The following is a 12,819-nucleotide window of genomic DNA, read 5'->3' on the forward strand; positions in this document are numbered from 1 at the left end:
TAGTATTTGCCTAGAGAGCCAAAGGAACAATGTTCAGAAAGTGATGACAGAAAGCTTGTTTTACATGGAGGGTAATACTGCTACGGTACTCTTTACTTTCTCACTAAATTATTTCCCTTCAACTCTCCAAAGAGAGCTGCCACTGTTCATTTTCCCTTTTCTACTACTATAATTATGCTAACCATCTCATTCACATACTTACTCTTTAAACATGCATACTTACTCTTTAAACATGCATTGAAGTTCGACTGTGTATCAGGCACAAATTGTACTGGGGATTCTACAGCCATGTTACTCAAAACGTGGTCCACAGACTGGTGCTGGTTTGTGAATGCACTGGTTACCTGTCTATGACAAGGGTCTAAAAAGTTTAACAGGAATTTAGCAGAGTAATTTGAATGTTGATTTTAATAATAAAATTTTTGACATTTTGTATCTCATCTTTCTAATAACTCATTTTTATTTATTTTATGAAAACATCAGTCTATAAAGGATTAGAAGTGAAAATCTGGCTTGTTACTAGTAATAGTTTAAGTAGCATTGATCTAAAGCTGCAGTCCCCAACCTTTCTGACACCAGGGACAGGATCTGTGGAAGATAATTTTTCCCTGGATTGGTGTAAGGGATGATTTCAGGATGATTAAAGTGCATTACAATTACTGTGCATTTGATTTCTATTATTATTACATCATCTCCACCCCAGATCATCAGGTGTTAGATCCAGAGGTTGGGGACCCCTATTTGAGAGGATAGAAAGATAAGACCTTGGCTCTTGCTTGACATGGGCACAATTAATCCCATGTGAGCATTAAAAAAAAATCTTTCCATCCTCAGATACACACATTTCTAAGGAACTTTATATAAAGTTCAAGCTTTGTAAATAGGTTTGGGGAATACTGACCCTTTTTTTAAAGGTTGTAAGTTAATAATAGGTTAAAAGAACAATGGAGAAGGGTGAGATAAGAAGGTAGGTCAAGTAGAAAGGACAATTTAATAAAGAACAGGAAACCAACAGGCAGCCAGGAGGGTAGTAGGTATGATGAACTGCTGAAAGCCTGGAGTGAAGTTAAGAGGGTCAGTCAAGGCTTACTGGAGGGAGGAAGACACTGAGTCTAGTCTCAGCCATCCTTTCCATTCTCCAGTCACCTCCTACCTTAGTTCCTAGGCACAGCCTACCCTCCAGCTACCCCTAATTGCTATACTTCCCAAAGACATTATTTTCTTTTGTTTGAGTGTTTAACAGACTAGTGTTCCACTCCATCTAGAATGTGTATCCCCCCATCCAGTACTCTTCTTAAGGACTCAAGTGTTGCTGTCAACCTCTCTGACCATGGTCCCTGACACACCCTGAGGCAAAGCTCTTATCCCTCTTCAGTGCACTTCTACACTTGTTTAAACTTGCATCACATTACTTATCAGAATGTACCATGAATATAAGTCTGTGAGTCAAATTCCATTGGCACTGTATTATTTACCCTTTTCTTCTCAGTGCTCAGCATATAATTGCCTTTCACATACGTGTTGAACCACACTGAGCATCAGAGAGCAAGTCAGAGGGGTTGATAGGATTCTTGTTCAGGCTGAGCAACCAGAAAGCAAGGCTCACTGAAAAGTGCCTAGAAGCCAAACAAGTAGAGCTGCTCATTCAGGGTTCAATAGGCTATGGAAAGGCCAGCTTAGCGATGGAGCTCAGCAAAAAAAAAAGGCAACAGACCCCAAAACCCCATTCTCCTTAGGGAGAACAGTTTCATCACTAAGCCAATCTGTACATGAGAACACACTAGAATGAAAAGCCCATTCTGTATTAAGTTGAATTCATCACTTGGCAGAGTAAATTATACATGGGAATGCGGCTCATTACCTATAGTCTGGAGGAATTTCGAGGTAAGTAGAATTGTCAGGCAAAATGGCTGACTAAGCACAAATGACATATGCTAACGTCTACTGTGGCTGACCTGAGCAATAGGAGGCAAAGCGTCAACACCAAGGTCACAGGCATGAGGAAAAACCTCCCCCTTCTCATTCCTCTGGGGTGGAAGCAGCTGCAATGACCAGCAGTAAACAAAGGGAGTTTCTATTTAGTGGTATTCTGAGCATTTTCATCATAGGAGTGCCTTTCTTTGCTCTGCTTTCCTCATTTTTGGTTGTAGCTTTTTCTTTTTGTTCTTGTTCTCTGTATTTTAACACTCTGCCTTTATGATCTCTCCCCTCTAGAACCCTCTCTTCCTTGCTCACTTTCTAAATTCACTTCCTTCTCTTATTCTCATTATCATCCTTTTTTTTTTTTTTAAATAAGGTATTCATTCAGCTATCCTTTAAAAGATTATTTATTTGGCTGCACTGGGTCTTAGTTGCAGCATGTGGGCTCTTTCAGTTGTGGCATACGGGATCTAATTCCCTGACCAGGAATGGAAACTGGGCCCCCTGCTTTGGGAGCACAGAGTCTTAGCCACTGAACCACCAGATAACTCCCCCTGCCTTTCATTAATTCTTAAATACCAAAACCCTCCTTCTAGGCTCCTTCTGCACTAGCACTGGTTATAGAGAGCATCCTATTTTTTAGTATGTTTAAAAAACCAGTTCTAATTGATGGGCATTCAAACTCCAAGAGATGGTGAGGGACAGGGAAGCCTGGCTTCCTGCAGTCCATGGAATTGCAAAGAGTTGGACATGATGTGGCAACTAAACAACAACATTTTTCTTTGCCCGATAAGTTCCCAGTGATTTTTCCATGTGGTATTTCTCATATGCATGGGGACAGGTGAGAAAATATAAATGGATCCCTGAGAAACTTGGTATCAGTATCCTTGAAACATAATATGCACACCGTGATCAGTGGTGATATCCCAGTGAAATAATACTCTGGTCTGGCAGAGGTTCTATGCTTGGAAAATGCGTAATCAAAATGCAAACAGGCCTGGGAAAAGAGTGGAGGCAAGTAATTTATAAGGAGAAAAAGATCAGTATTTGAAACATAACATAGCCTTCTCACTAGCAAAGACAAACAATGAAACAAACCTCTCTTTTTCTAGTAGGTATATTATTCTACTGATATATGTGTGGTTATGTGCCTGAAACTGCTCAGAAATAAGCTAGAAGAGACATAACCAAAGAGATTCATAGAGACTCCCTTTGCATTTTTACTCACTTCCCAAAACCTCCTGATGGAGGAAGAGACAACACAGGGTACTTTCCCAAAAGGATCAGCAGCTGTTTCTTATACATTATTCAGAGGAATAGGAATATTACCTTAAATCCTATCGAAATCCACATTTAGAGATCCCAAATTTTACCTAGCTTTAAAAATGCTACAGTATTGAAAAATCAACGTCCTCAAGTTATAACCCTTAAAAAAAAAAAAAAAAAGGAAAACCAAAGATGATTTTGGCTTTCAAATGCAGCATATGTGCCTTGGAGGGGGCTTATTTCATCACTCTAGCAGCCATAATTACCCTCCAGAATGGTGAAAAAGGCTTCAGATATCTAATCTGGAGTTAAAAAAAGGATCACTAAGGCTCTGATTTTATCAACACCCTGAAACATGGAACCTAAAATTTGAAAAATAGAAAGCAATCCTGAAATTTAAAGCAAAGATAAATAACTTAACAGGCTACCATTTTTAAAGTGAGGTGACAAATATTATTCCACTCAAATTTCACAATATCTCTATGAGGCAGATGGAACAAGAATTATCCTTGTCTTATAAGTGTTAAGCAACTTGCATAAAGTTGGGTAAGCTTTAATAAGTGACTTCTACTCTTTAATAAAGTCTCTCTGCCTACTCAAGCTACTCCCCTAATCTCTGCTTTTTCAGGTCACCAGATTTCTTGGAAAAGTAATCTATTCTTTCTGAATTTATTTCCTCATCTATTACCCACTTTTTAAATCTTGGTAGTTAATTTGTTTCCCCAAATAGCTACTATTCTCAAAAAGATCACCAAGAAAGGATCATGGAACTTTCAGTAGAGTCTCAAATAGTCAATGAGTGAATGAAATTTCCAGCAATCTCAAGGACTTGTTTTTGATCCTCATCCTTTCTCATTCTTTTTTGTTTTTAATTTGTTTATTTATGGCTGTGCAGGGTCTTTGTTGTTGTGAGTGGGCTTTCTGTAGCTGCAGCGAGCAGGAGCTACTTTTGGTAGCAGTGTGTAAGCTTATTGTGGTGGCTTCTCTTTTTTAATTCAGCATTTTAATAAAGGATTTTACTGCAGCTTGCAAATTTTGCAGGTTCCACAAGAGAATGAGTTTTAAAGAAGTAGTGTTGCCACCCTGTTTACCCTGTTCAGGGCACTGTGGGGGTTTCTTTTGCTGTGGAGCACTGGGCCCTAGGCATGCGGGCTCAGGAGTTGCAGCACGTGGGCTCTAGAGCTCACGGGCTTCAGTACTTGCGGCTCGTGGGCTCCAGGGCATGGACTCGGTAGTTGTGCTGCACTGGTTCATTTGGTCCACGGCATGTGGAATCTTCTCAGACTGGGGATCATTCCACCAGCAGGGAAGCCCTCTTTCTCATTTTTGACCCCAACTCCCCTCTGAAATCCTCTCTTTCCTCATTTTCCATGCCATCACTTTCCTTCCTCTATGTTACTGTCTTGTATCTTTAAAATTAAACTGCTCAACACCTACTCATCATCCAAGACCTGATTCAAATGACAATTCTGAAGTCTTCTAGAACGCCTCCAGCAGCAGGTTCCACAGTATTCTGAGGTTCCTCAGTACTTCATACTACTAGGCACTTATTGCATTGTATTCTGCTTGTTATCATCTCTGTCTCGGTCTCTCCCTCCCTCATAAAAGCTCTTTGGATACAGAAACTGGCTTATTATTCTGCATCTCTTGGGTTTAGTAAATTACCTGGCAGTTACAGACCCTGCTTACAAATGTCTGAATGAACCACCAGTAAGCAGCAGCCCTAAGGCCAGAGTTCCTCTGCCTTTATCCTTCTCACAGAAAGTGGCTCAAAAGCAAAAGACGTTTATTTTAAATCTCTCAATTTCTATTCCATGAAGGTAAGTGATCAGGCTAGATTCTCAGATTTAGTCCCTTAAAAACGTTTATTTGGCAGTGACCTGCCTACGAATCACCCTTTCCAAGTAGAACTGTCGGCCAGGCAGCGGTGCCACATGTGGTAGAGTTATGACTCTCCTACGATTTGCCCATCTATTCTCTCTCCACCACGTGAGGACTCAGGGAGACGGTGGCCAGCTGGAAGCCAGGGACCAAATCAGTCAGTATCTTGATTTTGGACTTCCGAGCCTCTAGAACTGTGAGAAGGCCCCCAGTCTGTGGGGGAAATGTCTTTTTCTAGAAAACATCTTTTTTTTCCCCCCAGCTAATTCTGCTGCTGCTGCTGCTGCTAAGTCGCTTCAGTTGAGTCTGACTGTGTGACCCCATAGACAGAAGCCCACCAGGCTCCCCCGTCCCCGGGATTCTCCAGGCAAGAACACTGGAGTGAGTTGCCATTTCCTTCTCCAATGCATGAAAGTGAAAAGTGAAAGTGAAGTCGCTCAGTCGTGTCCGACTAGTAGCGACCCCATGGACTGCAGCCTACCAGGCTCCTCCATCCATGGGATTTTCCAGGCAAGAGTACTGGAGTGGGGTGCCATTGCCTTCTCCCCAGCTAACTCTAATTGTTAGGAAATTCTCCCTTACCCCAAGCTAAATCCTGCCCTCTGTATCTGAGAATTGAGGAAAAACAAAGAATATAGGGGGTAGGATCACAACAGAAGAGAATAATTTCCAACTGAAAAATAAATCTGTGACTTGACCACTGAGGAAAAATTTTTTTTTTTTTTTTGAGGAAAAATCTCAAACTCAAAACCGATAATATAGCAACAAAAATAAATTCTCCAGAGAGGCATCATGATATGCTATAGAAAATAGTAAGTTTGTAAAAAGACAAGCCAAGGTTTAAGTTAAGATTCTGCCTTTATCTTAGTGACAACCTTGTCAATCCTTACTTTTCTTGTCAATAAAGTGAGGTTAATATTGTGTAGAGTTGTATATAATAATGTAATAATACATCAAAGGGCTTTGAAAAACTGAAAAAGACTACAAGAATGTGAGGTATTATTAGACTATCCCCTTTCTTCTTGTGGCTACATATAAAGTGTTTTTTATATTAGAGCTACTTATGTTTAGTTCTCTAGACTGTATTCAAATTCAGAGGCAAAAATTGCCCTCTATAACTTTGAATCAGTGGATCCACAATACACTAAACAAAACACATTAACAATACTGAGTTCCTAAAGATTTGTCTGAAAAACAAAAAGGAAACGATATCATGCTTTCATTATATCAAATCACAAAAAGTGTTTTGCCTATTTTAGGTGTAGTACATATCTCAATAGAAATAAGCTGCTGAAGAGTCCTTGTTAACTAAGAAAGTTTGTCACCAAATCAAAGAAGTGCAGTGTTGAAAGGATTTGAGTCCTTTTGGAAACCATCTACTCTAATATCTTGTCTGATGCATATATAATTCCCTTCTGCAATACTCCTGATGGATAGGCATCCATCTGCTGCTTAAAATATTTTCTGGAAAAAATTTTTCTCTTCAGGTAACTCTAATTATTAAAAGTGGGCTGGGACTTCCATGGTGGTCCTGTGGTTAAGACTCTGCTTCTACTGTAGCGGGTACAGGTTTAATCCCTGGTCAGGGAACTAAGATACTGCCTGCTGCACAGAGGCCCACCCCGCTAAATCCTCCAAGACAAAAAACTGGGCTAAACGCTGTCCCTTATAACTGCTAACCTTGTGTTCTCTGAGAGCCACAAAGAATATATTCAATTTTAACTCTTTAGAACAGTTTTCTAAAACTTTACAACACTCATATCCTTTGCCCAACTCGTCTTCGGGTTAATCCTCCTCAGTTCTCCAATTACTGTGCTCACATTTTTCAAGTGTCTCTCCTCTGGACCAGCTCCACTTCGCTGTGTCCCCTCATCCTCACTGCAGTCTAAGCAAATTCCTCTATAAACAGTGTGCTTCTTTAGTCCAATCCACTGAGATCTTTATGGATATTGGACTTAAAAAAATATATTTGCTTTTCCTCTCAACTTCAAAATTATCAGCAGGTGAAAAGCAAAAGGAGAATGTTGTTCCTAAAATCTTGATTTGAGTTTTATGCATTCAAGCAATGGTTGGAACAGATTTTATTAGACAAGATGGCCTTGCCGTTATAGTATCTACCTCTGATGCCAAAGCTCAGGAATAGGGACAGGCCCATACTTTTAGAAGTCGAGTTCTCCTCTAACATGGTAATTTGTGGACGCAGAGTCCTGACAAGTGATGCCTGTGAGGCAAAAGTGAGGTCAAGCCTAATAAGAACCTAGAGCTGGCAAACCTCAGCACCACTGCTAGTCTTCTATCAAATACAATGATGATACAACTGGAATTTTCCATGACAGTTTTACCATATTCTGTTCCACTTTTCCAGAAGTCAATACTACATTTCACTATAAATATAATCCTGGAAAGAAATTTAGAAGGTCTGAAGAAGAATTTAAGTTCTAAATTCCTCCCCCAAATGCAAAAGCAGCAATTCCTGTTTAAAAATCCTAAATAACAAAAACAATAGGATGCTATCGTCATTTAATCAATTCAGGATAACAATAACTTCTCCAAGCCCATGCAGGAAGGTTCTGGAGAACAGACTACCAATCACAGTCTCCATGCAGGCCATGATCTATGATCAAAACAACCTGTTTGGGGACTTCCCTGGTGGTCCAGTGGCTAAGACTCTGTGCTCCCAAGACAGGGCCCAGGTTTGATCCCTGGTCAGGGAACTAGATTCCACATGCCAAAAGAAAAGATTCTGCAAGCTGCAACTGAGACTTTGGGCAGCCAGATACATAAAATCAATCAATATTTTAAAAAAGTCTGTGTGTTCACAGGCTGTATGGGTGGTGTGTTTTACTTTCCCCAAATTTGGGGTTGATAAGATTAAAACTATATTTTAGGAATTATAAACTCCGGACTCACTTTTAACACTTGGTCAAGGTATCTCTTAGGCAATACTGACATTCAAGAAAGTTCAACAGTCTACTAGTCTTAACGAGGAAATCTAAGTGACTAGATGATGCAAAACCAATTATTTTTGACTGGAAGTAAAGTCAAAGATCAAGGTGCTCTGAGAAAGAGAAGGTGGGGGGATCCAGGAGCAAACTATAGAGAGGAAATGCAAGAACATAAGTGAAAATTGCTTTCAGAAACCTCTGAGTCAAACTTGTTCTTTTTTTTGCTTACTGCCATAAATTGGAATGTGACTAGTTGCTAGAAAACAAAATAAATACTAGGTATACATCAATGCTACTTAACTGAACCATTTCTTCAAAGAAGCAAAACAGATATTATAGCTGTTCAGTAAGAACGACAGCATGAAGTCATTGGTTATACCTCAGAAAAATAAGTGGCTTTCCCTGTTGGCTCAGAGGGCAAAGAATCCACCTGCAACGCAGGAGACCTGGGTTTGATTCCTGGGTTGGAAAGATCCCCTGCAGAAGGGAATGCCTATCCACTCCACTATTCTTGCCTGGAGAATTCCATGGACAGAGGAGCCTGGTGGGCTACAGTCCCTGGGGTCACAAAGAGTTGAACATGATTGAGCAACTAACACTTTCACTTTTTTCACTTACAGTAATATTAACATTACTGTTACTGTTAATAAGTATTAGTAAAGCAAATAATATAGCACTTAACATTTATTACTATGAGCCAGGCACTGTACCAATCATTTTATATGCACTCTCATCTAATCCTTTTAACAACCCTCTAAAGAAATGAAATGGATCCTGAGGTTCAGAGTTGAGGGCTCTGCCTAGGGTCACAGTGGTAGAGGTAATAAAATCTGAATCTATAGTCCATGCTCCAAAGACTGCTCTGTGCTTTGCTGCAGCTACATATACACTTTTGATAGATACCAATCACTTTCCATAAGGTCTTACATAGACACACACACACAGAACAAACAAAGCAGCCCTTTTCCCCAATAGTTGCCAACACTGACTATTATCAATCTTTTAAGTTTTTGTCAACTAATTGGGAAAAATTTTTTTTTTGGTCACACCATGAGGCATGTGGGATCTTAGTTCCTCAACCAGAGATCGAGGAACACTCCCTACAGTGGAAGCAGAAGTCTCAGCCACTGGAACACCAGGGAAGTCCCTTGTTGTTTTAAGAAGGTTGTACATCTCTGAATTTATTCATTGGTCATTTGCATTTTTCTTCTGTGAACTGTTTTTCATATCCTTTGCCTATTTTGAATTAAGTATTTATCTTATTGATTTGTAGGCAGTCACTTATATTCTGGATATTATATTAATATTTAGAGCATAAGGAAATGAAGAAATAAAGATAATTAGCAATCTTTATTAAAAAATTAAATCACTGCTTCATACCTTATACCAAAGCAAATTCCAGACAGATTAAAAATAATGAGATCATAAGAGCATAATTCTTTCTTCTGGCAGTGTGTCAGTTTCTTGATATTAACTTAATAAAATTATAGATTTATGTTGAGGAAAAATTAATCTGATAGGCAGAACAGTGCATTACAGCCTACACTACAAAACTAGTATAAGGCTTCCATGACAAATCTATGTCACTGACTGCAACTCAAAGTATTAATACCTATCTTCAAAAATTATGAACATGATAAATTTGTTCAGTTTAAAAAGTTTCAAAATAATACTTATGATTCCATTTAATAAAAGGAAATACAATAAATATTAGCTACACTAGAAGACTATATTAAAATATTAACAAAGGTCATATCTAGGTAGCTGGAGTCTGTAAAAGAAAAATTAATACTATTTTTAAAAACGCATTGCTTTATAAGATATCCCTTCTAAACAGACACAAAAATAGTTAGACTTCTGAAGGGTCCGTGACTCATTCATTTTTATGTCCTTTAAGTGCACAGTGTCCTGTTCAGAAATCGCCCAACAGACATTTATTGAATGAATAAAATACAGAATGCAGAATCCACAAACAAAATCTCCATATTAGCTACTTTAATGCTCAAATTCAAAACCTTGCAGGAGAATCACATTTGCTCCCCAAGTCATATTTTATTCACAACTTTAGTTCCTAAAGTGTATGAGCTAAAAGCAGGTGGTGTAGAAATGATGTGAAAAAGAAATCTTGGGAATTCCCTGGTGGTCCACTGGTTAAGGGCTCTGAGCTTCTACTGCAGGGTATATGGGTTTGATCCCTGGCTCAGGAACTGAGATTCTGCAAGCCTGAGCAGCCAAAAAATTTTTTTTTACTATTTCATTTTTGAAAAAACTTATGACAAATATAAAGTTCATGTTGGATTCTCTTAGACACAAAGACTATCCCTGCTTTATGAAGTATTGTTATTCATATTTATTGAATACCTATTATAAGCACATGGGCAAAGTTCTGTCTGTATAAACAGTACATAAATATTTATAAGGAACTTATATGACTTAAAACACATAACTCTGTGACATATCAATCCTATTGTAAACTATACTAAATCATGCTATAAAACTATATTAAACCAATGCATACAGGAAAGGAATGGGAAGAGCTAAATGGATCAGTGAAACAGAAATATTCCAAAAATACATCCAGGTCTTATGGAGACTTAGTACATGTACATGACAAAGATAGCTTTCAAAACAGTGGGGAAAGGATGGCCTAACTACTTAGTAAATGGTAGTGGACAGCGGTCTATCCAAACAGCAGAGGAAATTAGATTTCTACCACATACCATATGTATTAGCACTTCCCTGGTGGCTCAGAGGTTAAAGCGTCTGCCTGGAATGCGGGAGACCCGGGTTCGATCCCTGGGTTGGGAAGATCCCCTGGAGAAGGAAATGGCAACCCACTCCAGTACTCTTGCCTGGAGAATCCCATGGAGGGAGGAGCCTGGTAGGCTACACTCCATGTGGTCCCAAAGAGTTGGACACGACTGAGCGACTTCACTTCTCTACCATATGTATAAATACATTTCAGGTGAATTAAAGAGCTAAACATTGAAAAGAGAAAAAACATAGGAGGATATTTATTAACAGTAAGATAAGAAAGGTCTTCTTAAACAAGACACAAAATTCAAAAGTCACATGAAAAGTATTGATGAATTTATAGTATTAAACTTCTGTTCAACAAAAAAAAAGTAAACCGTCGAGAGAAACATTGGCAATATGTAATATACACAAAGGATTGACATTACAATAAAGAACACCTACAAAGCAATAAGAAAAATACGCAATTCAATAGTAAAATGGGCAAAAACAAAATCAACAAACAATTCACAGAAGAAAAAGAAATGGCCAGATTTTGTGACTTCTAATAATAACAATGGCAGCGATAACAGCTAATACAATGTGCTTACAGGCATCAAGTGCTTGGCTAAATGCTTTAGATATCAACTAATTTAATGCTCACAATAACTCTAGGAGATAAGATACTATTTTTATCCTTTTTTAACTGCTAAGGAAATTGTAACAGCAGTTAAAAGAAGCTCCTCAGGGACACACAACCTGAGCTGGAATTCCACTGCAGATAGTAAAGCTCTCAAGCCAGCGTATCTCTTAAACACTATGCTGTTACCTCTCCAGAGATAGCAGTATCTGGGAAACACAAGTTAAAACAAGATGTCATCTACTGTTAAAACTGACAAAAAGAAAAAGACCAACACAGTAAATGTGGAAAATAAGTACTATCAACATTGTTGGCAGGAGAATAAAATGGTGATTTCTTTTTGTAGAAATGACTCTTCTTACAGAAAAAGATACTTGGAACAATTTATACAATAAAAGGTGGATAACAGGTATTTTCTTATTAAAATATTAATTTTATTTTTCCCTGAAGGTAGTAACAAATCCTAGAACTCTTTTCTCTTTTAATTCTCGGATGTGAATAAAAGCTATCAGAGGAGGATATTCTGTTGTCTCCACGCTAAATTTTCTTGGTGGCTGCTCCCCATGTGATTTAATCAGCCCCGGTCAAATTTTCCCTGAAAGCCTGTTTCGTGATGCACTAAACAACACAGGTTCTACTTTCTATTCTTTTCCATATTTGTCCTTTGCCTCTTTCTCAAGAGCCAAAGTTTCTCTTGAACAACATTCAAGAACCAAGACTGAAGGTGAGTAGCTCAAACTTTCCCTTTTTGGTTTGAAAGACCCGTTCTTATTTTCAGCAACATGTTAACTCCAATCAGATAAAAACATGGCTTCTGAAATCTCTCAATTCTTTATAGTCTTCAGTTTACTGTTTATAGCATAAATGTAAAGTAGCAATATAAATTACTTAAGGGAAAAATAAAATCCACGTCATAGCTTTTGTAACACTTCAGCCATTCCTATCTATAGGCACTATCAGGAAGAGAAACAGGGGAAGTACATGAAGCTATTAATATGTAAAAGAGGCTGTTAGGAAACTTCACTGCATGAAAGTATTTAAAGTTTATCATGAATGGCAGTAAGTTTAGGTAATATTGCCTTCCCTTAAAAAAAAAAGCATAGTAGGTCAGTTCCCCTTTGAAAAACTTAATTTGTACCTCCAAAACTTTCTGTTAAACTTTTTTGCTGCTGGGTTCTAAAACTTACTACCAACTTGGTTTCTGATTATGACAAGGCAATGAAAATCTGCAGGGGTGAAATGGACTCTGTGGAAACACAGTCAGCTCAGAGAACAGTGCTTGACTAAATCTCCAGGGGAGGAGCCCTACAGGGATGACTATATGTTCATTAAGAGACGAACTGAAGAATGTTCCATATTGTAAACATAGGATGTGAGAAGAGATTAAGGTCAGCAGGAAAATGTGAGATTGGAACGGAGAAGATTGCACTTTTT

General features: G+C 38.4%; 1 protein-coding gene, 1 long non-coding RNA gene and 1 other non-coding gene across 3 annotated transcripts in view; 1 reads left to right on the plus strand and 2 right to left on the minus strand.

The window, feature by feature from the left end:
- PDE6D (phosphodiesterase 6D) overlaps positions 1-12,819 on the minus strand; it is a 54,069-nt gene that overhangs the window by 39,987 nt on the left and 1,263 nt on the right. The window lies entirely within an intron of this gene.
- On the minus strand, positions 224-10,962 carry LOC138434270 (uncharacterized). The gene is made up of 3 exons (XR_011254704.1): positions 10,733-10,962; positions 8,392-8,570; positions 224-361 (listed from the first exon to the last, which is right to left on the minus strand). It is a non-coding gene; the product is annotated as an uncharacterized lncRNA (long non-coding RNA).
- Positions 10,749-10,820, plus strand: TRNAS-GGA (transfer RNA serine (anticodon GGA)). Its single transcript has one exon. It is a non-coding gene; the product is annotated as a tRNA-Ser (tRNA).

The sequence above is a fragment of the Ovis canadensis genome, chromosome 2 (genome assembly GCF_042477335.2).
Source record: "Ovis canadensis isolate MfBH-ARS-UI-01 breed Bighorn chromosome 2, ARS-UI_OviCan_v2, whole genome shotgun sequence".
Lineage (NCBI taxonomy): Eukaryota > Metazoa > Chordata > Mammalia > Artiodactyla > Bovidae > Ovis > Ovis canadensis.